This window comes from Pseudophryne corroboree, chromosome 6, assembly GCF_028390025.1.
Source record: "Pseudophryne corroboree isolate aPseCor3 chromosome 6, aPseCor3.hap2, whole genome shotgun sequence".
Taxonomy (NCBI): Eukaryota; Metazoa; Chordata; class Amphibia; order Anura; family Myobatrachidae; genus Pseudophryne; species Pseudophryne corroboree.
Window position 1 is genome coordinate 110,846,315 of NC_086449.1, and position 24,853 is coordinate 110,871,167.

At 45.1% G+C, this 24,853-nt stretch overlaps 1 protein-coding gene across 2 annotated transcripts in view; it reads left to right on the forward strand.

Moving 5' to 3' along the window:
- Window positions 1-24,853, forward strand: part of LOC134936575 (patatin-like phospholipase domain-containing protein 6) — a 112,085-nt gene that overhangs the window by 49,825 nt on the left and 37,407 nt on the right. The gene's annotated exons all lie outside the window — the stretch shown is intronic.

The following is a 24,853-nucleotide window of genomic DNA, read 5'->3' on the forward strand; positions in this document are numbered from 1 at the left end:
CGAACAACTAAGAATTCAGTTAACTCATGATGCAGTGCTCCCACTTGTAAAGATAGCCTCTCAGTACGGTGAGTAATAACTCCATCGGAAATACGAGTTCCATTCACTGCCGTTAAGGAAATGAACTGGTTCAAGGGTTCTAGCTCTAACCTCATTCTCTGAACAATAGTTGAGGAAATGAAGTTCCCGGCAGCGCCAGAATCTACGAGTGCAGACAAAGTTTGAGAAGAAGTCGATCCTTTCAATATAATAAGTATATGACAATCCATGAGTAGAGAAGATTTTTATTGAGCACCCAACTTGACTCCTCTGGAACAAGCTAGGCTTGTCAGTTTTCCGGACGTGACTTGCAAGCTTTGACTAAATGATCTGGAGACCCGCAATATAGACAAAGTCTACACTTGCGACGATGTTGACGTTCCTCAGGGGTTAATCGAGAGCGATTAATTTGCATAGGCTCGTCTTGCACCGGAGAACTTGCACGTGGCAGACGTAGAGGTCGAGACTTGCCCTGATCAAAATGATTCTTTTCCAAACCCTGTTCACGAAGGCGTAGGTCTACCTTCAAGCAGAGAGATATTAATTCCTCCAACTGGTCTGGTGGATCCCTTGTAGCTATTTCATCCTTAATCTTGTCAGATAATCCATTTCAAAAAGCTGCCCTGAGTGTATCGTTATTCCATTTCAGCTCTGAAGCAATCATTTGGAATTGTACTACATATTGTCCGACTGGACGGGAACCCTGACGGAAACGAAGCAGGTCGGTTGAAGCAGCAGACGAACTACCAGGTTCATCAAATATTCTTCGGAAGGATGCCACAAAATCAGTGTCATTCAAAACCAAAGGATCTGTCCGTTCCCACAGTGGAGACACCCAATCCAGTGCGGAACCCTCTAAAAGGGAAATTATGTAGGCAATCTTAGACCGTGGCGAAGGAAAATGATGGGGCAGCAGTTCGAAATGAACCTCGCACTGATTTAGAAAGCCTCTGCACATCCTGGTATTCCCATTAATACGCAGCGGCGTGGGTAGCTGAAGACGTTATCTTGCATTATTCGAGGGTTGCACATTGGAGACTGGAGTTGCGACAGCTGGACTGAAAGGAGCAGATGGGTTAGGAGCCACCTGAATCCTGTCCAAGCGGTCTGATAGTTCTCGAAGATACTGTAACACTTGACCATGAGCAGCTTCCTGACTCTGTACCCGAGAAACTAGTTCCTGCAGAGCACCTGCTCCAGCACCCTGAACCTCCGGGTCCATTGGGCCTGCACAAACTGGTGGAGCTGGAACTCGGAGGGACTTCAGATGTGAGAGAAGTGATGCTTGCAGGGTGATGAAGGAACTGGGGTGGCCTGATATAAGACCTCCTCATATGAGCGTTGCTTAGTACGGCAGCAGCAGAGGTCTTGGGACCGACTAAACAACGTAGTTACTAGTAACAGGACCAGCTGATTACCGGATTTGGTGAGACCGGGCTGGGTACTGGTTATATCTGGACCGGGCTGGTTACCGGTTTTGGGGAGACCGGACTGGGTAACGGTTATATCTGGACCGGGCTGGTTACCGGTTTTGGGGAGACCGGACTGGGTAACGGTTATATCTGGACCGGGCTGGTTACTGGTTATATCTGGACCAGGCTGGTTACTGTTATATCTGGACCGGGCTGGTTACCGGATTTGGCGAGACTGGACTGGGTACCGGTTATATCTGGACCGAGCTGGCTACCGGTTATATCTGGACCATGCTGGTTACCAGTTATATCTGGACCGTGCTGGTTGCCGGTTATGTCTGGTCCGTGCTGGTTACCGGATTAAATAATACTGGACTGGTTAGCAGCCTAAACTCTATGAAACACACTCTGTGAATGCAGGGAACAACCTGGGACGTAGCTCGGGAGCGACATTGTGCAGGCGCCGAAGTTCTGCTCAGCATCTGCATTTAAACCTCCTGCTCAGCTCCCATTGGCCAAGCGGGTCACGTGCATTGTGGAGGATTCTGATTGGCCGCATTCATCAGCTGGAACTCCGGAAAGATGGTGGCGCCCATACCCGCACCAGCGGGAGACGTCAGCGGATGAACGCCAGCCGCCTGCAGACCCCCACGCCAGAGATCCCGGACTTCCTTGCCCGCGTCTGCTCCGGAGTGGTAAGTGCGGCGGCCGCCGGGGTTTAGTGACAATACAGGGAATAGCATTTTATATTACACACAATAGGAGACATATATTATGGAAGCCGATCATGTGATGGATCCTGACACAGTGATCAATTCTCGGTAAACAGTTCTCACTTATCAGTACATGGTAATCAATTCTCTGTGATTAGTTCTTGGTGAACAGTACACGGTGATCAATTCTCAGTGATCACTTCTTGTGATCAATCTCGTGATCACTTCTCGGTGACCAATTCTTGTGATCACTTCTCTGTGATCAGTACATGGTGATCTGTTCGCAGTGATCACTTCTTGGTGATCAGTACACTGTAAACTGTTTTCTGTGATCACTTCTCTGTGATTTGTTCTCAGTAATCTATTCTCGGTGATCACTTTTCGTTAATCAGTTCTCAATTATCAGTACATGGTGATCAATTCTCGGTGATCAGTTCTCACTGATCAGTACATGGTACTCAATTCTCTGTGATCAGTTCCTAGAGATCAATAAAGGGTGATCAATTCTCAATAATCACTTCTCAGTGATCAATTCTTGTGATCAATTCTTTGTGATCAGATCTTAGAGATCAGTAAAGGGTGATCAGTTCTCAATGATCACTTCTCAGTGATCAATTCTTGTGATCAATTCTCTGTGATCAGTACATGGTGATCTGTTCTCGGGGATCAGTACATGGTGATCTGTTCTCAGTGATCACTTCTCTGTGATAAGTACATGGTGATCAGTACACGGTAAGCTGTTTGTGGTGATCACTTCTCGGTGATCAGTACACGGTGATCACTTTTCTGTGATCTGTTCTCGGTGATCAGTACATGGTGATCTGTTCTTAGTGATTATTTCTTGGTGATCAGTACACTGTGATCTGTTCTTGATGATCTGTTCTCAGTGATCAATTCTAAGTCTGTGATTGCTTATCTTTGATCAGTACACAGTGATCTGTTCTTGTAATCACTTCTCGGTGATCACTTCTGGGTGATCTGTTATTGGTGATCACTTCTTGATGATCTGTTATCGGTGATCACTTCTCGGTGATCTGTTATCGATGATCACTTCTCAGTGATCTGTTCTCGGAGATCACTTCTCAGTGATCTGTTATCGGTGATCACTTCTCTGTGATTTGTTATCGGTGATCACTTCTCTGTGATCTGTTATCGGTGACCACTTCTCGGTAATCTGTTATTGGTGATCACTTCTCTGTGATCTGTTATCGGTGATCTGTTATTGGTGATCACTTCTCGGTGATCTGTTATCGGTGAGCACTTCTCTGTGATCACTTCTCTGTGATCTGTTCTCAGTGATCACTTCTCTGTGATCTGTTCTCAGTGATCACTTCTCTGTGATCTGTTATCGGTGATCTGATATCAGTGATCACTTCTCGTTGATCTGTTATCGATGATCACTTCTCGGTGATCTGTTATTGGTGATCACTTCTTGGTGATCTGTTATCGGTGATCACTTTGCGGTAAACTGTTATCGGTGATCACTTCTCTGTGATCTGTTATCGGTGATCACTTCTCTGTGATCTGTTATCAGTGATTTGTTATAGGTGATCACTTCTCAGTGATGTTATTGGTGACCACTTCTCGGTGATCTGTTATCGGTGATCACTTCTCGTGATCTGTTATCAGTGATTACTTCTCGGTGATCTGTTATCAGTGATCTGTTATAGGTGATCACTTCTCGGTGATCTGTTATCGGTGAGCACTTCTCGGTGATCTCTTCTTGGTGATCTGTTATCAGTGATCACTTCTCTGCGATCTCTTCTCAGTGATCACTTCTCTGTTATCTGTTATCGGTGATCTGATATCAGTGATCACTTCTCGGTGATCTGTTATCGATGATCACTTCTCGGTGATCTGTTATCGGTGATCACTTTGCGGTAAACTGTTATCGGTGATCACTTCTCTGTGATCTGTTATCGGTGACCACTTCTTTGTGATCTATTATCGGTGACCACTTCTTTGTGATCTATTATCGGTGACCACTTCTCGGTAATCTGTTATTGGTGATCACTTCTCTGTGATCTGTTATCGGTGATCTGTTATTGGTGATCACTTCTCGGTGATCTGTTATCGGTGAGCACTTGTCAGATTGTGTTTGGGCTGTGTCCCCGGAGGGGGCGCTAGTGGGTCAGTGGAGGTAGATGGGAGAAAACGAGGAGGCTGGATAACGTTCCTGCGCATGAGCGCAATGGTATTTTATTTGGCAGATGATATAATACAGAATGGTAGCAGAAACAATAATAACAGATGAATAAAGTCAATCACTCAGTATGATAACTGAAAGTCTATGGCAATGGATGACAGATGACTTGAGAAAATAATATCCGGTAATATATAAACAGAAGAACAAGTGTTTGTGAAATGGTTCTGGTTTGGAAACCAGTGCAGGTTTTAAAACAGGAAACTTAGGCAGCAAGGTGTAGAATGGCAAACCTGAGCAGAGGCAGGAGTCTGACTTCACAGTGCAGGTGATGAGGCACTGGCAGCAGCAAGCTGTATCACAGGTGGAGGAATGAAACACACCTGGAGTCAGTCTCAACTGCAGGCTGAAGCACACAAGGTGGTGATGAGTGTGAAGCCTTGTTGCAGGTTGCAGGTATTGCTGGGCCTTGAAGTTCCACGGAGCTGTGCAGAGTAACCAGGAGTACAAGTTCTTAACAGAGAACCAGGAACACAGGAGGAACAGGAACAGATCCTTTCACATGGGTCGCTGGAGTGACACAAAGTCCAGGATGCCTGCAGACTGATCCTGCAGTCTCTTATGTACCCCATGGTGCACAGGGATTGGGTGAGTGAAGGAAAGTGGGTGCGGCCAAGCACCGGATTGGCCGCAGTATACTGGCTGTTTGCAGACTGTCATGGCGGCGCCCACGCCGCGGCCTAGCGGGGACGCGGCGCGCTACACGCCCGCTGTCTCAGGAGTGTTCCCAGGCCCTTGATGATGTCCCATGGCAGGGGCATAGGTGACAGGTGACCGCAGGGAGCCAGGACGGAGTCCGCAGCGGCGGACGGATGTCAGCCTGGTAAGTCGATTCCTGACAGTACCCCCTCCTTTAGGGGTGGACACCGAACACCCACGTGGCTTGGAGGGATGAGTGCTGTGGAAGACACGGACCAACCTAGGAGCATGGACATCGGACGAATTCACCCAACTTCTCTCCTCTGGGCCATAACCGGACCAATCGACCAGGTACTGGAGACGTCCATACCGGCAACGGGAGTCCAGAATTTTGTTGATCTCGAATTCCACGCCCCGCTGAGTTCGAACCTTGGGACCTACTGGAAGAGTATTCTGAAAGCGGTTTAGGACTAGAGGTCTGAGGAGAGAAACATGAAAAGCGTTAGGTATACGAAGGGAAGATGGTAACTTCAATTTGTAGGCCACTGGGTTGATGACTCTTTCGACAGGGTAAGGACCAATGAAGCGTGGTGCAAACTTCATGGATGGGACCCTGAGACGAAGGTTACGGGTTGATAGCCAAACCTTGTCCCCAGGTTTCAAATGAGGAACCGCACGTCTCTTGCGGTCGGCAAAGATCTTGTACCGACTGGAGGCCTTTTTGAGAGAAACGTGAATTTTTCTCCAAATAGATGAAAACTGAGTCAGAGCAGTAGTGGCAGCAGGAACATCCATATGAGGGAGTTCTTGGAAATCAGGTACACGGGGATGTTGCCCATATACTGCAAAGAATGGTGTCGTTTCAGTAGCAGTATGGTATCGGAAGTTGTGGGCAAACTCGGCCCATGGGAGCAGATCGAACCAGTCATCCTGGGAAGATGAAACATAAAATCTTAAAAAAGTCTCAAGTTCTTGATTAACCCTCTCTGTCTGCCCATTCGTCTGAGGATGGTATGATGACGAAAACTTCAGTTTGACCTGCATGGCAGAACAGAGGGCCCTCCAAAACCTCGCTACAAACTGTACCCCCCGGTCAGATATTATTTCTGAGGGTAAACCATGTAAGCGGAAAATCTCCCGTAGGAAGATTTGGGCAAGTTTCGGGGCAGAAGGGAGACCCTGGAGAGGAACAAAATGAGCCATCTTGGTGAATCTGTCCACTACAACCCAAATGGTATTATGTCCTTGAGAAGGAGGAAGGTCGGTGATAAAATCCATGGACAGGTGTGACCAGGGACGACTAGGGACAGACAATGGTTGTAACTGACCTGCTGGAGACTGACGAGGAGTCTTGTGCTGCACACATTTAGGACAGGATGCCACGAAATCCTGGATGTCCATTTTCATCTTTGGCCACCAATATGTCGCAGAAAGGAACTTGAAGGTCTTCAGGACACCAGGATGACCAGTGAACTTGGATTGATGGGCCCAAGATAGCAACTTGGGACGGAGTTCTGGGGAAACAAAAGTCTTACCAGGAGGAGGAGCTGGGGAGACTTGAGATGCAGCGAAAACCACGGGACTCAAGATGGAATGTGGCACTGAGTCAGATGTTCCTTCTTCAGATTCCATGGATCGGGATAACGCGTCGGCTTTCACATTCTGCGAACCTGGGCGGAAATGAAGCTTGAAATTAAAACGTGAGAAAAACATAGCCCACCTGGACTGGCGAGGGTTAAGGCACTGAGCTGCCTTTAAATATAGCAGGTTTTTATGATCCGTGTAGATGTTAAACGGATGTTTGGCCCCTTCTAGGAGATATCTCCATTCCTCGAGAGCCAGCTTGATCGCCAGTAGTTCTTGATCTCCCACGGAGTAGTTAGCTTCTGCAGGAAGAAACTTGCGAGAATAAAATCCACAAGGGTGGACTTTCCCATCGGATCCCTTCTGGGAGAGAACAGCTCCAACCCCAACTGTAGAGGCATCTACCTCCAACTCGAACGGTCTGTTGACATCTGGCTGAGACAGCACTGGAGCAGACATAAAGGCTAGCTTGATCTTCTGGAAGGCTGCCAAGGCTTCTTCTGACCAGTTGGAATGGTCTGCCCCTTTCCGAGTCAGGTTGGTAATAGGAGCGATGAGAGTGGAGAATCCTCGAATAAATTTTCTATAGTAGTTGGCGAAACCCAGGAATCGCTGGATAGACTTGAGAGAATTTGGAATGGACCAATTGGCAATAGCTTCCAATTTTGTCGGGTCCATCTGAAGATCCGATCCGGAAATTATATAACCCAGGAAGGGTATAGAGGGAACTTCAAAGGTGCATTTAGATAGTTTCCCGTAGAGCCGGTTCTCACGAAGACGTCGGAGAACTTCACAGACTTGTAGACGATGAGATGGAAGGTCTTGGGAGAAGATAAGGATATCATCTAAGTAAACAACGAGGTACTTATACAGGACATCACGAAAGATTTCGTTCACAAAGTGTTGGAACACTGCTGGAGCATTACTCAACCCAAATGGCATTACCAGGTATTCATAATGGCCATCTCGAGTGTTGAAAGCTGTCTTCCACTCGTCACCACTCCGGATTCTGATGAGATTATAGGCACCGCGGAGATCTAACTTGGTGAAGATGCGGGCTCCTTTAACTCTGTCAAATAATTCGGTAATGAGTGGTAATGGATAACTATTCTTGATGGTAATGTCATTGAGACCCCGATAGTCAATGCATGGACGCAGTCCTCCATCCTTCTTTTTAACAAAGAAGAAACCTGCACCAGCGGGTGATGATGACGGACGGATGAATCCCTTCTGAAGATTCTCTCTGATGTAAACACTCATCGCCTCAGTTTCAGGAACAGACAACGGGTAGGTGCGCCCCCTAGGTGGCTTCTTGCCAGGAAGGAGATCGATGGGACAATCCCATTCCCTATGGGGCGGCAGGATATCAGCAGCCTTTTCACAGAAGACGTCTGAGAAGTCTTGATAAGCTGCTGGGAGACTTGACTGTGTCTTAACTTCGGTAGACTTTATGGGACACACTTGGGCTAAGCAGGATTGATGACAATGTGAACCCCATGAGGTAAGCTGCAACGTTGACCAGTCAAATTGTGGATTATGTAGCTGGAGCCAGGGCATGCCCAAGACAATCTCCTGGGTGGCTTGAGGGATGACCAGGAACTTAATCAGTTCAGAATGGAGAAATCCAACTCCCAGAACCACTGGGGCAGTTTGATGAGAAATGTTCCCCTTGGAGATTCGACTACCATCCACAGCAGTAATGTAAACTGGACAAGAAAGTTCACAGGTAGATAGGCAAAATTTATTTACCGCAGCTTGGGTGATAAAGTTTCCTGCAGCACCGCAGTCCACTAATGCTGACGCAGACTGGAGCCCAACTGGAGTCTCTAGCGTCACTGGAAGGATGAGGTCTTGTTGAGAAGGAGCTTGACTGAAAGATCCTAACTTGACTCCTCCCTTACAAGTTAGGATCTGGCGTTTCCCGAACGCACCGTGCAGGAGTTAATCTGATGGCCCGCAGCAGCACAGTATAGGCAAAGTCTCTCACGTATTCTTCTTGCCCGCTCTTCAGGAGTTAGGCGGGACCTATTTATCTGCATAGGCTCGTCAGAAGAGGGAGACTGGAACTGTACAGAAGGTATGAACCTTAATCTGCGTGGCTCACTCCGAGCGCGTTCATTATTGCGTTCGCGGATGCGAGAGTCCAACTTAATGCACAGGGAGATCAAATCAGACAGTTGAACAGGAATGTCACGGGTCGCCAGTTCATCCTTGATCCGATCCGAGAGTCCGTGCCAGAAAGCTGCTACCAGAGCTTGGTTGTTCCACTGAATTTCTGCAGCCAACGTCTGGAACTGGATGACATATTGTCCCATGCTTCGGGTACCTTGACGAAGTTGGATCAGGTCTGCCGAAGCTGATGTTGCACGACCAGGCTCGTCAAAGATCCGTCTGAAGGTTGACACGAAGTCTGAGTAGTTGTTAATCAGAGGGTCAGCACGTTCCCACAGAGGAGACACCCAACTCAGAGCAGATCCAGAGAGTAAGGAGATGATGTAGGCAACCTTGGATCTTGGCGTGGGGAAATTATGTGGCAATAACTCAAACTGTATTTCACATTGGTTGAGAAACCCGCGACATAACTTTGGACTGCCATCATACTTGCTCGGCACGGGCAGGTGCAGACGTGACACTGGAGCTGATGCAGCCGGCATAGAAGAACTCACAGCACTGGCAGGTGCTGGAGTAACAGGAACAGTAGGAGAGAGTACACTAGGCAGGGATTGCTGTAGTGTATCTAATCGGGAGGACATCCCTTGCAGGAATTGAAGCATCTGCTGCTGCGCAACCTCTTGACCATCCAGACGGGAGACCAGATTTTGCAAGGCCTCTGACCCCACACTCCGTCCACCATCCGAGTCCATCGATCCTGGACTTACTGTCAGATTGTGTTTGGGCTGTGTCCCCGGAGGGGGCGCTAGTGGGTCAGTGGAGGTAGATGGGAGAAAACGAGGAGGCTGGATAACGTTCCTGCGCATGAGCGCAATGGTATTTTATTTGGCAGATGATATAATACAGAATGGTAGCAGAAACAATAATAACAGATGAATAAAGTCAATCACTCAGTATGATAACTGAAAGTCTATGGCAATGGATGACAGATGACTTGAGAAAATAATATCCGGTAATATATAAACAGAAGAACAAGTGTTTGTGAAATGGTTCTGGTTTGGAAACCAGTGCAGGTTTTAAAACAGGAAACTTAGGCAGCAAGGTGTAGAATGGCAAACCTGAGCAGAGGCAGGAGTCTGACTTCACAGTGCAGGTGATGAGGCACTGGCAGCAGCAAGCTGTATCACAGGTGGAGGAATGAAACACACCTGGAGTCAGTCTCAACTGCAGGCTGAAGCACACAAGGTGGTGATGAGTGTGAAGCCTTGTTGCAGGTTGCAGGTATTGCTGGGCCTTGAAGTTCCACGGAGCTGTGCAGAGTAACCAGGAGTACAAGTTCTTAACAGAGAACCAGGAACACAGGAGGAACAGGAACAGATCCTTTCACATGGGTCGCTGGAGTGACACAAAGTCCAGGATGCCTGCAGACTGATCCTGCAGTCTCTTATGTACCCCATGGTGCACAGGGATTGGGTGAGTGAAGGAAAGTGGGTGCGGCCAAGCACCGGATTGGCCGCAGTATACTGGCTGTTTGCAGACTGTCATGGCGGCGCCCACGCCGCGGCCTAGCGGGGACGCGGCGCGCTACACGCCCGCTGTCTCAGGAGTGTTCCCAGGCCCTTGATGATGTCCCATGGCAGGGGCATAGGTGACAGGTGACCGCAGGGAGCCAGGACGGAGTCCGCAGCGGCGGACGGATGTCAGCCTGGTAAGTCGATTCCTGACAGCACTTCTCTGTGATCACTTCTCTGTGATCTGTTCTCAGTGATTACTTCTCTGTGATATGTTCTCAGTGATCACTTCTCTGTGATCTGTTATCGGTGATCTGATATCAGTGATCACTTCTCTGTGATCTGTTCTCAGTGATCACTTCTCGGTGATCTGTTATCGGTGAGCACTTCTCGGTGATCTCTTCTTGGTGATCTGTTATCAGTGATCACTTCTCTGCGATCTCTTCTCAGTGATCACTTCTCTGTTATCTGTTATCGGTGATCTGATATCAGTGATCACTTCTCGGTGATCTGTTATCGATGATCACTTCTCGGTGATCTGTTATCGGTGATCACTTTGCGGTAAACTGTTATCGGTGATCACTTCTCCGTGATCTGATATCGGTGATCTGTTATCGGTGATCACTTCTCAGTGATCTGTTATCGGTGATCACTTCTCTGTGATCTGTTATCAGTGATCTGTTATCGGTGACCACTTCTCGTGATCTGTTATCAGTGATCACTTCTCGGTGATCTGTTCGTGGAGATCACTTCCTCGGTGATCACTTCTCAGTGATCTGTTATCGGTGATCACTTCTCGGTGATCTGTTATCGATTATCACTTCTCGGTAATCTGTTATTGGTGATCACTTCTCTGTGATCTGTTATCGGTGATCTGATATCAGTGATCACTTCTCGTTGATCTGTTATCGATGATCACTTCTCGGTGATCTGTTATTGGTGATCACTTCTTGGTGATCTGTTATCGGTGATCACTTCTCTGTGATCTGTTATCGGTGATCACTTCTCTGTGATCTGTTATCGGTGTTCACTTCTCTGTGATCTGTTATCAGTGATTTGTTATAGGTGATCACTTCTCAGTGATGTTATCGGTGACCACTTCTCGGTGATCTGTTATCGGTGATCACTTCTCGTGATCTGTTATCAGTGATTACTTCTAGGTGATCTGTTATCAGTGATCTGTTATAGGTGAGCACTTCTCGGTGATCTCTTCTTGGTGATCTGTTATCAGTGATCACTTCTCTGCGATCTCTTCTCAGTGATCACTTCTCTGTTATCTGTTATCGGTGATCTGATATCAGTGATCACTTCTCGGTGATCTGTTATCGATGATCACTTCTCGGTGATCTGTTATTGGTGATCACTTCTTGGTGATCTGTTATCGGTGATCACTTCTCTGTGATCTGTTATCGGTGATCACTTCTCTGTGATCTGTTATTGGTGATCACTTCTCTGTGATCTGTTATCAGTGATTTGTTATAGGTGATCACTTCTCAGTGATGTTATCGGTGACCACTTCTCGGTGATCTGTTATCGGTGATCACTTCTCGTGATCTGTTATCAGTGATTACTTCTCGGTGATCTGTTATCAGTGATCTGTTATAGGTGATCACTTCTCGGTGATCTGTTATCGGTGAGCACTTCTCGGTGATCTCTTCTTGGTGATCACTTCTCTGTTATCTGTTATCGGTGATCTGATATCAGTGATCACTTCTCGGTGATCTGTTATCGATGATCACTTCTCGGTGATCTGTTATCGGTGATCACTTTGCGGTAAACTGTTATCGGTGATCACTTCTCTGTGATCTGATATCGGTGATCTGTTATCGGTGATCACTTCTCAGTGATCTGTTATCGGTGATCACTTCTTGGTGATCTGTTATCGGTGATCACTTCTCTGTGATCTGTTATCAGTGATCTGTTATCAGTGACCACTTCTCGTGATCTGTTATCAGTGATCACTTCTCGGTGATCTGTTATCAGTGATCTGTTATAGGTGATCACTTCTCAGTGATCTGTTATCAGTGATCACTTCTCGGTGATCTGTTCGTGGAGATCACTTCTCGGTGATCACTTCTCAGTGATCTGTTATCGGTGATCACTTCTCGGTGATCTGTTATCGGTGATCACTTCTCGGTGATCTGTCATCAGTGACCTGTTATTTGTGATCACGTTTTTCGATGATCACTTCTCAGTGATCTGTTATCGGTGATCACTTCTCGGTGATCTGTTAGCGGTGATCACTTTTGGTGACCACTTCTCGGTGATCTGTTATCGGTGATCACTGCTCAGTGATCTGTTATCGGTGATCACTTCCCGGTGATCACTTCTCGTGATCTGTTATCGGTGATCACTTCTCGTGATCTGTTATCGGTGATCACTTCTCGGTGATCTGTTATCGACGATCACTTCTCGGTGATCTGTTATCGGCGATCACTTCTCGGTGATCTGTTATCGGCGATCACTTCTCGGTGATCTGTTATCGGCGATCACTTCTCGGTGATCAATTTCCCGTGATCACTTGTCTGTGATCTGTTATCAGTGATCTGTTATCGGTGATCACTTCTCGGTGATCTGTTATCGGTGATCACTTCTCAGTGATGGTATCAGTGATTACTTCTCGGTGATCTGTTATCGGTGATCTGTTATCGGTGATCACTTCTTGGTGATCAATTTCCCGTGATCACTTGTCGGTGATCTGTTATCGGTGATCACTTCTCGGTGATCTGTTATCGGTGATCACTTCTCAGTGATGTTATCAGTGATTACTTCTCAGTGATCTGTTATCGGTGATCGCTTCTCGGTGATCTGTTATTGGTGATCAATTTCTGGTGATCTGTTATCGGTGATCACGTGTCGGTGATCTGTTATCGGTTATCTGTTATCGGTGATAACTTCTCTGGGATCTGTTAACGATGATCACTTCTTGGTGATCTGTTATCGGTGATCACTTCTCGGTGATCTGTTATCTTTTATCGGTGATCACTTCTCAGTGATCTGTTATCATTGATCACTTCTCGTGATCTGTTATTGGTGAGCACTTCTCGGTGATCACTTCTCAGTGATCGGTTATCGGTGATCACTTCTCGGTGATCGGTTATCGGTGATCACTTCTCGGTGATCGGTTATCGGTGATCACTACTCAGTGATCTGTTATCAGTGATCACTTCTCGGTGATCTGTTATCAGTGATCTGTTATCGGTGATCACTCCACAGTGATCTGTTCTTGGTGAGCACTTCTTGGTGATCTGTTATAGGTGATCACTTCTCAGTGATATGTTATCGGTAATCTGTTATCGGTGATTACTTCTCTGTGATCTGTTATCGGTGATCACTTCTCTGTGATCTGTGATCACTTTCTCGGTGATCTGTTATCGGTGATCACTTCTCAGTAATCTATTATCTGTGATCACTTCTTGGTGATCTGTTATCGGTGACCTCGTCTCATTGATCTGTTATTGGTGATCACTTCTCAGTGATCTGTTATCGGTGATCACTTCTCGGTGATTGTTATCGGTGATCACTTCTCGGTGATCTGCTATCGGTGATCACTTCTCGGTGATCTGTTATTTGTGATCTGTTTTCGGTGATCACTTCTCGGTGATCTGTTATCAATCTGTTATCGGTGATCACTTCTTGGTGATCTGTTATCGGTGATCACTACTCGGTGATCACTTCTCAGTGATATGTTATCGGTAATCTGTTATCGGTGATTACTTCTCTGTGATCTGTTATCGGTGATCACTTCTCTGTGATCTGTGATCACTTTCTCGGTGATCTGTTATCGGTGATCACTTCTCAGTAATCTATTATCTGTGATCACTTCTTGGTGATCTGTTATCGGTGACCTCGTCTCATTGATCTGTTATTGGTGATCACTTCTCAGTGATCTGTTATTGGTGATCACTTCTCGGTGATTGTTATCGGTGATCACTTCTCGGTGATCTGCTATCGGTGATCACTTCTCGGTGATCTGTTATTTGTGATCTGTTTTCGGTGATCACTTCTCGGTGATCTGTTATCAATCTGTTATCGGTGATCACTTCTTGGTGATCTGTTATCGGTGATCACTTCTCTGATCTGTTATCAGTGATCACTACTCGGTGATCACTTCTCGGTGATCTGTTATTGGTGCTCTGTTATCAGTGATTACTTCTCGGTGATCTGTTATCGGTGATCACTTCTCTGTGATCTGTTATCAGTGATCACTACTCGGTAATCACTTCTCGGTGATCTGTTATTGGTGTTCACTTCTCAGTGATATGTTACCGGTGATCACTTCTTGGTGATCTGTGATCGGTGACCACTTCACGGTGATCTGTTATCGGTGACCACTTCTCGGTGATCTGTTATCGGTGACCACTTCTCTGTGGTCTGTTATCGGTAATCTGTTATCGGTGATTACTTCTCTGTGATCTGTTATCGGTGATCACTTCTCTGTGATCTGTGATCACTTTCTCGGTGATCTGTTATCGGTGATCACTTCTCAGTAATCTATTATCTGTTATCGGTGATCTGTAATTGGTGATCACTTCTCTGTGATCAGTCATCGGTGATCACTTCTCTTTGATCTGTTATTCGTGATCACTTCTCGGTGATCAGTTATCGGTGATAACTTCATAGTGATCTGTTATTAGTGAACACTTCTCAGTGATCTGTTATCGGCAATCACTACTCGGTGATCACTTCTCGGTGATCTGTTATCGGTTATCATTTCTCGTGATCTGTTATCGGTGATCACTTCTCAGTGATAATTTCTCGGTGATCTGTTATCAGTGATCACTTCTCCGTGATCTGTTATCAGTGATCAGTTCCCGGTGATCTGTTATCGGTGATCACTTCTCGGTGATCACTTCTTGGTGATCACTTCTCATGATCTGTTATAGGTGATCACTTCTCAGTGATCACTTCTTGGTGATCTGTTGTTGGTGATCTGTTGTTGGTGATCACTTCTGGGTGATCTGTTATCGTGATCACTTCTCAGTGGTCTGTTATCGGTGATCACTTCTGGTGATCTGTTATTGGTGATCTGTTATCAGTGATTACTTATTAGTGATCTGTTATCAGTGATCACTTCTCTGTGATCCGTTATCAGTGATCACTTCTCTGTGATCTGTTATCGGTGTTCACTTCTTGGTGATCTGTTATCGGTGATCGCTTCTCGGTGATCTGTTATCGGTGATCAATTTCTGGTGATCTGTTATCAGTGATCACGTGTCGGTGATCTGTTATAGGTGATCACTTGTCGGTGATCTGTTATCGGTGATCTGTTATCGGTGATCACTTGTCGGTGATCTGTTATCGGCGATCACTTCTCGGTGATGTTATCAGTGATAACATCTCTGTGATCTGTTATCTGTGATCACTTCTCGGTGATCTGTTATCGGTGATCTGTTATCAGTGATTACTTATCGTTGATCACTTAACGGTGATCTGTTATCGGTGATCACTTCTCGGTGATCTGTTATCGGTGATCACTCCTCAGTGACCAGTTATCGGTGACCACTTCTCTGTGATCTGTTATCCGTGATCACTTCTCGTGATCTGTTATCGGTGATCTGTTATCAGTGATCACTTCTCGGTGATCTGTTATTGGTGATCACTTCTCGGTGATCTATTATTGGTGATCACTTCTCGGTGATCTATTATCGGTGATCACTTCTTGGTGAACTATTATCGGTGATCACTTCTTGGTAAACTATTATCGGTGACCCCTTCTCTGTGATCTGTTATCGGTGATCTGTTACCAGTGATCGCTTCTCGGTGATCTGTTATCAGTGATCGCTTCTCGGTGATCTGTTATCGGCGATCTGTTATCGGTGATCACTCTCTGTGATCTGTTATCGGTTATCACTTCTCTGTGATCTGTTATCAGTGATCACTTCTTGGTGATCACTTCCCAGTGATCTATTATTGGTGATCACTTCTCGGTGATCTGTTATCAGTGATCACTTCTCAGTGATCTGTTATCGGTGATCACTTGTCGGTGAGCTGTTATCGGTGATCTGTTATTGTGATCACTTCTCGGTGATCTGTTATCGGTGATCACTTCTCGTGATCTGTTATCGGTGATCACTTCTCTGTGATCTGTTATCGGTGATCACTTCTCTGTGATCTGTTATCGGTGATCATCTTCTCGGTGATCTGTTATCGGTGATCACTTCTCGATGATCAATTTCCAGTGATCACTTGTCGGTGATCTGTTATCAGTGATCTGTTATCGGTGATTACTTCTCGGTGATCTGTTATCGGTGATCACTTCTCAGTGATGTTATCAGTGATTACTTCTCGTGATCGGTTATCGGTGATCTGTTATCGGTGATCAATTTCCGGTGATCTGTTATCGGTGATCACTTGTCAGTGATCTGTTATCTGTAATCTGTTATCGGTGATCACTTCTCGGTGATCACTTCTAGGTTATCTGTTATCGGTGATCACTTCTCGGTGATCAATTTTTTGTGATCAGTTTCCCGTGATCAATTTCCCGTGATCTGTTATCGGTGATCTGTTATCGGTGATCACTTCTCGGTGATCTGTTATCGGTGATCACTTCTCAGTGATGTTATCAGTGATTACTTCTCAGTGATATGTTATCGGTGATTACTTCTCAGTGATATGTTATCGGTGATCGCTTCTCGGTGATCTGTTATCGGTGATCTGTTATCGGTGATCACTTCTTGGTGATCAATTTCCCGTGATCACTTGTCGGTGATCTGTTATCGGTGATCTGTTATCGGTGATCACTTCTCGGTGATCTGTTATCGGTGATCACTTCTCAGTGATGTTATCAGTGATTACTTCTCAGTGATCTGTTATCGGTGATCGCTTCTCAGTGATCTGTTATTGGTGATCAATTTCTGGTGATCTGTTATCGGTGATCACGTGTCGGTGATCTGTTATCGGTTATCTGTTATCGGTGATAACTTCTCTGGGATCTGTTAACGATGATCACATCTTGGTGATATGTTATCAGTGATCACTTCTCGGTGATCTGTTATCGGTGATCACTTCTCGGTGATCTGTTATCTTTTATCAGCGATCACTTCTCGGTGATCTGTTATCGGCGATCACTTCTCGGTGATCAATTTCCCGTGATCACTTGTCTGTGATCTGTTATCAGTGATCTGTTATCGGTGATCACTTCTCGGTGATCTGTTATCGGTGATCACTTCTCAGTGATGGTATCAGTGATTAGTTCTCGGTGATCTGTTATCGGTGATCACTTCTTGGTGATCAATTTCCCGTGATCACTTGTCGGTGATCTGTTATCGGTGATCACTTCTCGGTGATCTGTTATCGGTGATCACTTCTCAGTGATGTTATCAGTGATTACTTCTCAGTGATCTGTTATCGGTGATCGCTTCTCGGTGATCTGTTATTGGTGATCAATTTCTGGTGATCTGTTATCGGTGATCACGTGTCGGTGATCTGTTATCGGTTATCTGTTATCGGTGATAACTTCTCTGGGATCTGTTAACGATGATCACTTCTTGGTGATCTGTTATCGGTGATCACTTCTCGGTGATCTGTTATCTTTTATCGGTGATCACTTCTCAGTGATCTGTTATCATTGATCACTTCTCGTGATCTGTTATTGGTGAGCACTTCTCGGTGATCACTTCTCAGTGATCGGTTATCGGTGATCACTTCTCGGTGATCGGTTATCGGTGATCACTTCTCGGTGATCGGTTATCGGTGATCACTACTCAGTGATCTGTTATCAGTGATCACTTCTCGGTGATCTGTTATCAGTGATCTGTTATCGGTGATCACTCCACGGTGATCTGTTCTTGGTGAGCACTTCTTGGTGATCTGTTATAGGTGATCACTTCTCAGTGATATGTTATCGGTAATCTGTTATCGGTGATTACTTCTCTGTGATCTGTTATCGGTGATCACTTCTCTGTGATCTGTGATCACTTTCTCGGTGATCTGTTATCGGTGATCACTTCTCAGTAATCTATTATCTGTGATCACTTCTTGGTGATCTGTTATCGGTGACCTCGTCTCAGTGATCTGTTATTGGTGATCACTTCTCAGTGATCTGTTATCGGTGATCACTTCTTGGTGATTGTTATCGGTGATCACTTCTCGGTGATCTGCTATCGGTGATCACTTCTCGGTGATCTGTTATTTGTGATCTGTTTTCGGTGATCACTTCTCGGTGATCTGTTATCGGTGATCACTTCTTGGTGATCTGTTATCGGTGATCACTACTCGGTGATCACTTCTCGGTGATCTGTTATTGGTGCTCTGTTATCAGTGATTACTTCTCGGTGATCTGTTATCGGTGATCACTTCTCTGTGATCTGTTATCAGTGATCACTACTCGGTAATCACTTCTCGGTGATCTGTTATTGGTGTTCACTTCTCAGTGATATGTTACCGGTGATCACTTCTTGGTGATCTGTGATCGGTGACCACTTCACGGTGATCTGTTATCGGTGACCACTTCTCGGTGATCTGTTATCGGTGACCACTTCTCGGTGATCTGTTATCGGTGACCACTTCTCGGTGATCTGTTATCGGTGACCACTTCTCGGTGATCTGTTATCGGTGACCACTTCTCTGTGGTCTGTTATCGGTGATCGCTTCTCAGTGGTCTGTTATCGGTGATCTGTAATTGGTGATCACTTCTCTTTGATCTGTTATTCGTGATCACTTCTCGGTGATCAGTTATCGGTGATAACTTCATAGTGATCTGTTATTAGTGAACACTTCTCAGTGATCTGTTATCGGCAATCACTACTCGGTGATCACTTCTCGGTGATCTGTTATCGGTTATCATTTCTCGTGATCTGTTATCGGTGATCACTTCTCAGTGATCATTTCTCGGTGATCTGTTATCAGTGATCACTTCTCCGTGATCTGTTATCAGTGATCAGTTCCCGGTGATCTGTTATCGGTGATCACTTCTCGGTGCTCTGTTATCAGTGATCACTTCTCGGTGATCACTTCTTGGTGATCACTTCTCATGATCTGTTATAGGTGATCACTTCTCAGTGATCACTTCTTGGTGATCTGTTGTTGGTGATCACTTCTTGGTGATCTGTTGTTGGTGATCACTTCTGGGTGATCTGTTATCGTGATCACTTCTCAGTGGTCTGTTATCGGTGATCACTTCTGGTGATCTGTTATTGGTGATCTGTTATCAGTGATTACTTATTAGTGATCTGTTATCAGTGATCACTTCTCTGTGATCCGTTATCAGTGATCACTTCTCTGTGATCTGTTATCGGTGTTCACTTCTTGGTGATCTGTTATCGGTGATCGCTTCTCGGTGATCTGTTATCGGTGATCAATTTCTGGTGATCTGTTATCAGTGATCACGTGTCGGTGATCTGTTATAGGTGATCACTTGTCGGTGATCTGTTATCGGTGATCTGTTATCGGTGATCACTTGTCGGTGATCTGTTATCGGCGATCACTTCTCGGTGATGTTATCAGTGATAACTTCTCTGTGATCTGTTATCTGTGATCACTTCTCGGTGATCTGTTATCGGTGATCTGTTATCAGTGATTACTTATCGTTGATCACTTAACGGTGATCTGTTATCGGTGATCTGTTATCGGTGATCACTCCTCAGTGACCAGTTATCGGTGACCACTTCTCTGTGATCTGTTATCCGTGATCACTTCTCGGTGATCTGTTATTGGTGATCACTTCTCGGTGATCTATTATTGGTGATCACTTCTCGGTGATCTATTATCGGTGATCACTTCTTGGTGAACTATTATCGGTGATCACTTCTTGGTAAACTATTATCGGTGACCCCTTCTCTGTGATCTGTTATCGGTGATCTGTTATCAGTGATCGCTTCTCGGTGATCTGTTATCGGCGATCTGTTATCGGTGATCACTTCTCTGTGATCTGTTATCGGTTATCACTTCTCTGTGATCTGTTATCAGTGATCACTTCTTGGTGATCACTTCCCAGTGATCTATTATTGGTGATCACTTCTCGGTGATCTGTTATCAGTGATCACTTCTCAGTGATCTGTTATCGGTGATCACTTGTCGGTGAGCTGTTATCGGTGATCTGTTATTGTGTTCACTTCTCGGTGATCCGTTATCGGTGATCACTTCTCTGTGATCTGTTATCGGTGATCATCTTCTCGGTGATCTGTTATCGGTGATCACTTCTCTGTGATCTGTTATCGGTGATCACTTCTCTGTGATCTGTTATCGGTGATCATCTTCTCGGTGATCTGTTATCGGTGATCACTTCTCGATGATCAATTTCCAGTGATCACTTGTCGGTGATCTGTTATCAGTGATCTGTTATCGGTGATTACTTCTCGGTGATCTGTTATCGGTGATCACTTCTCAGTAATGTTATCAGTGATTACTTCTCGTGATCGGTTATCAGTGATCTGTTATCGGTGATCAATTTCCGGTGATCTGTTATCGGTGATCACTTGTCAGTGATCTGTTATCTGTAATCTGTTATCGGCGATCACTTCTCGGTGATCACTTCTAGGTTATCTGTTATCGGTGATCACTTCTCGGTGATCAATTTTTTGTGATCAGTTTCCCGTGATCAATTTCCCGTGATCTGTTATTGGTGATCACTTCTCGGTGATCTGTTATCGGTGATCACTTCTCAGTGATATGTTATCGGTGATTACTTCTCAGTGATATGTTATCGGTGATTACTTCTCAGTGATATGTTATCGGTGATCGCTTCTCGGTGATCTGTTATCGGTGATCAATTTCTGGTGATCTGTTATCGGTGATCACGTGTCGGTGATCTGTTATCGGTGATCACTTGTCGGTGATCTGTTATCGGTGATCACTTGTCGGTGATCTGTTATCGGTGATCACTTGTCGGTGATCTGTTAGCGGTGATCACTTCTCGGTGATCTGTTAGCGGTGATCACTTCTCGGTGATCTGTTATCGGTGATCACTTCTCGGTGATCTGTTATCGGTGATCACTTCTCGGTGATCTGTTATCCGTGATCACTTCTCGGTGATCTGTTATCCGTGATCTGTTATCAGTGATCACTTCTCTGTGATCTGTTATCGGTGATCACTTCTCGTGATCTATTATCGGTGATCTGTTATCAGTGATTACTTCTCGTTGATCACTTAACGGTGATCTGTTATCGGTGATCACTTCTCGGTGATCTGTTATCGGTGATCACTCCTCAGTGACCAGTTATCGGTGACCACTTCTATGTGATCTGTTATCCATGATCACTTCTCGTGATCTGTTATCCGTGATCTGTTATCAGTGATCACTTCTCGGTGATCTGTTATTGGTGATCACTTCTCGGTGATCTATTATTGGTGATCACTTCTCGGTGATCTGTTATCGGCAATCTGTACACGGTGTTCTGTTCTCGTGAACTGTACACGGTGATCACTTCTCTGTGATCTGTACATGGTGATCACTTCTAAGTGATCAGTAAATGGTGATCACTTCTAGGTGATCAGTGTACGGTGATCCGTTCTCGGTGATCAGTACACGATCTGTTCTCGATGATCACTTCTTGGTGATCTGTTCTCATGATTAGTTTACGGTGATCAGTTCTCTGTGATCTGTTCTCGGTGGATCTTTTTTCAGTGATCAGTACACAGTGATTTATTCTTGGTGATCACTTATTGATGATCAGTACACCGTGATCTGTTCTCTGTGATCATTTCTCGTTGATCACTACTTGGTGATCTGTATATTGTGATCAGTATACACTGATATTTTCTCAGTGATCACATCTTGGTGATCTGTACTTGATGATCACTTTTCGGTAATCGGTTCTTGGCGATCACTTCTCAGTGATCTGTTCTCTTGATTAGTATACAGTGATCTTTTCTCGGTGATCACTTTTCAGTGATCAGTACACAGTGATCTGTTCTCGTGATCTATTCTCTGTGGTCACTTCTCAGTGATCGTTACATGGTGATTTGTTCTCAGTAATCTGTACTTGGTGTACAGTACACAGTGATTAGTATACAGTGATCTGTTGTTGGTGATCTGTAGTCAGTGATCAGTAAACAGTGATCACTTCTCGGTGATCAGTACATGGTGACATGGTTTGGTGAACACTTCTTGGTAATTAGTATATGGTGATCAGTATACAGTGATCTTTTGTAGGTGATTACTTCTTGGTGATCTGTTCTCGTTGATTACTTCTCTGTGTTCTGTTCTTGGTGATCACTTCTCTGTGATTAGTACATGGTGATCAATTCTCAGTGATCTGTACACGGTGATCAGTTCTCAGTAATCTGTACTTGGTGATTACTTCTCTGTGATTAGTATATGGTGATTTGTACTCGGTGATCAGTACGCAGTGATCTGTTCTCATTGATCAGTACACGGTTATCTATTCTCGGTGATCAGTACACAGTAATCTGTTCTCAGTGATCAGTACATGTTGATCTGTTCTTGGTGAGCAGTTCTTGAGGAACTGTTTTCGGTGGTCACATCTATGTGATCACCTATAACAGATTACCAATAACAGATCACGAGAAGTGATCACTGAGAACAGATCACAGAGAACAGATGATTTGTTCTTGGTAATTACTTATTGGTGATTAGTACACAGTTATCTTTTCTCTGTGATCACTTGTCTGTGATCTGTTCTCTGTGATTAGTACACAGTGATCTGTTTTCGTTTATCTGTTCTTGGTGATCAGTACACAGGGATCTGTTCTCAGTGATCAGTACACGGTGATCAGTACTTGGTGATCTGTTCTCGGTGATCTGTTCTCAGTGATCACTTCTCAGTGATCTGTTATTGGTAATCTGTTATCGGTGATCTGTACTGAGTGATCTGTTCTCTATGATCACTTCTCATTGATCTGTTCTTGGTGATCACTTCTCGGTGATCTGTTCTCGGTGATCTGTTCTTAGTGATCACTTCTCGGTGATCTGTACACGGTGATCACTTCTTGGTGATCTGTTCTCGGTGATTACATCTTAGTGATCTATTCTCGTTATTAATATACAGTGATCTTTTCTAGGTGATCAGTACATGGTGATCTGTACACAGTGATCACTTCTCGGTGATCAGTACATGGTGATCACTTCTCAGTGATCAGTGCACGTTGATCTGTTCTCAGTGATTACTTCTCAGTGATCTGTTCTCATGATCAGTACATGGTGATCTGTTCTCGGTTATCAGTACATGGCGATCAGTTCTCGGTGATCAGTACATGGCAATCAGTTCTCTGTGATCTGTTCTTGGTGATCACTTCTTGGTGATCAGTACACGGTGATCTGTTCTTGGTGATCAGTAAACGGTGATCACTTCTCAGTGTTCAGTACATGGTGATCTGTTCTCTGTGATCTTTTTCGGTGATGAGTACACAGTGATCTGTTCTCTTGATCACTTTTTGGTGATCTTTTTTCGGTGATGAGTACGCAGTGATTAGTACTTGGTGATCAGTACATGGTAATCAATACATGGTGATCAGTACTCAGTGATCAGTACATGGTAATCAATACACGGTGATCAGTCCATGGTAATCACTTCTCTGTGATCAGTTTTCGATGATCAAATTCTCTGTGATAAGTAAACGTGATCAGTACTGATTGGTTACTGATTACCGAGAACTGATCATCAAGAACTGATTACCATTTACTGATCACTGAGAACTGATCACTGTGTATTGATCACCGTTTACTGATTACCATACTGTGTTCTGATCACCGTTCCGTTCTGATCATCGCACTGTGTTCTGATCACCGCACTGTGTACTGATCACTGCATCGTGTACTGATCACCATGTACTGATCATCATGCACTGATTACTGAGTACTATATACTGGTTACCGTGTATCATATAATGGAGGTATTCAGTGCTTCCCAGCCATGTTCTCTCTTTCCTACACCGCACTCTGAGTCATTGTCCGTCATCCGCTGGTTCATCTGGCGTCTTGCGCTGTCTGCCACTGCGCTGTGTCTCCATTGCCGGCGCTTACAGATTTGGCGGCCATTTTTGGTCATTGCCGCACACCCCACACCAGTAGTTCCCTCCAGATTCAGTCATGGACAGCGCCATGACAGTTCTGATCAGTTGACTGCCCAGAGTCCAATCAGGAACCACTTCACAGCCATGTGATTTTCTTCCTCAATCAGCAGCAAGCCAGGGGTATAAATTCTGAATCCCAGCTCAGGCAAATCGCCAGTGCTTTGTCTATCAACCAGCTGTGAGCTCCTGCTTCTCATGTTGGAATCTAGAAGAGTACAGTTTCCATCTCTAAGTACTCCCTGGCTTCCTGAGCTATCCTGAAGGTCTGCTCCTGCTACATCATCGCAGCATATCCAGATTCGCTGGTACAGCCAATCCCAGTGATCCTGAAGGACTGCTTGTGTCTCACCATGGCAGCATATCCAGATTTGCTTGTACAGCCAATACCAGTGATCCTGAAGGGCTGCTCCTGCTTCACCATTGCAGCACCTTCTGACTTGTTGGCATAGTCTAACCCAGTGTTCCTGAAAAGCTGCTCCTGCAACTCCATTGCAGCATCCCCTAATTCGCTGGTACAGTCTATCCCACCATTCCTGAAAAGATACTTCTGCAAATCCATTGCAGCATCTCCAGAATCACTGGTTATTCTAATCCCAGTGATAGTGAACTCTTGGTGTTAAGAAAATCCCAGCTATAGTATCCTATTACACTGGTAACCCAATACC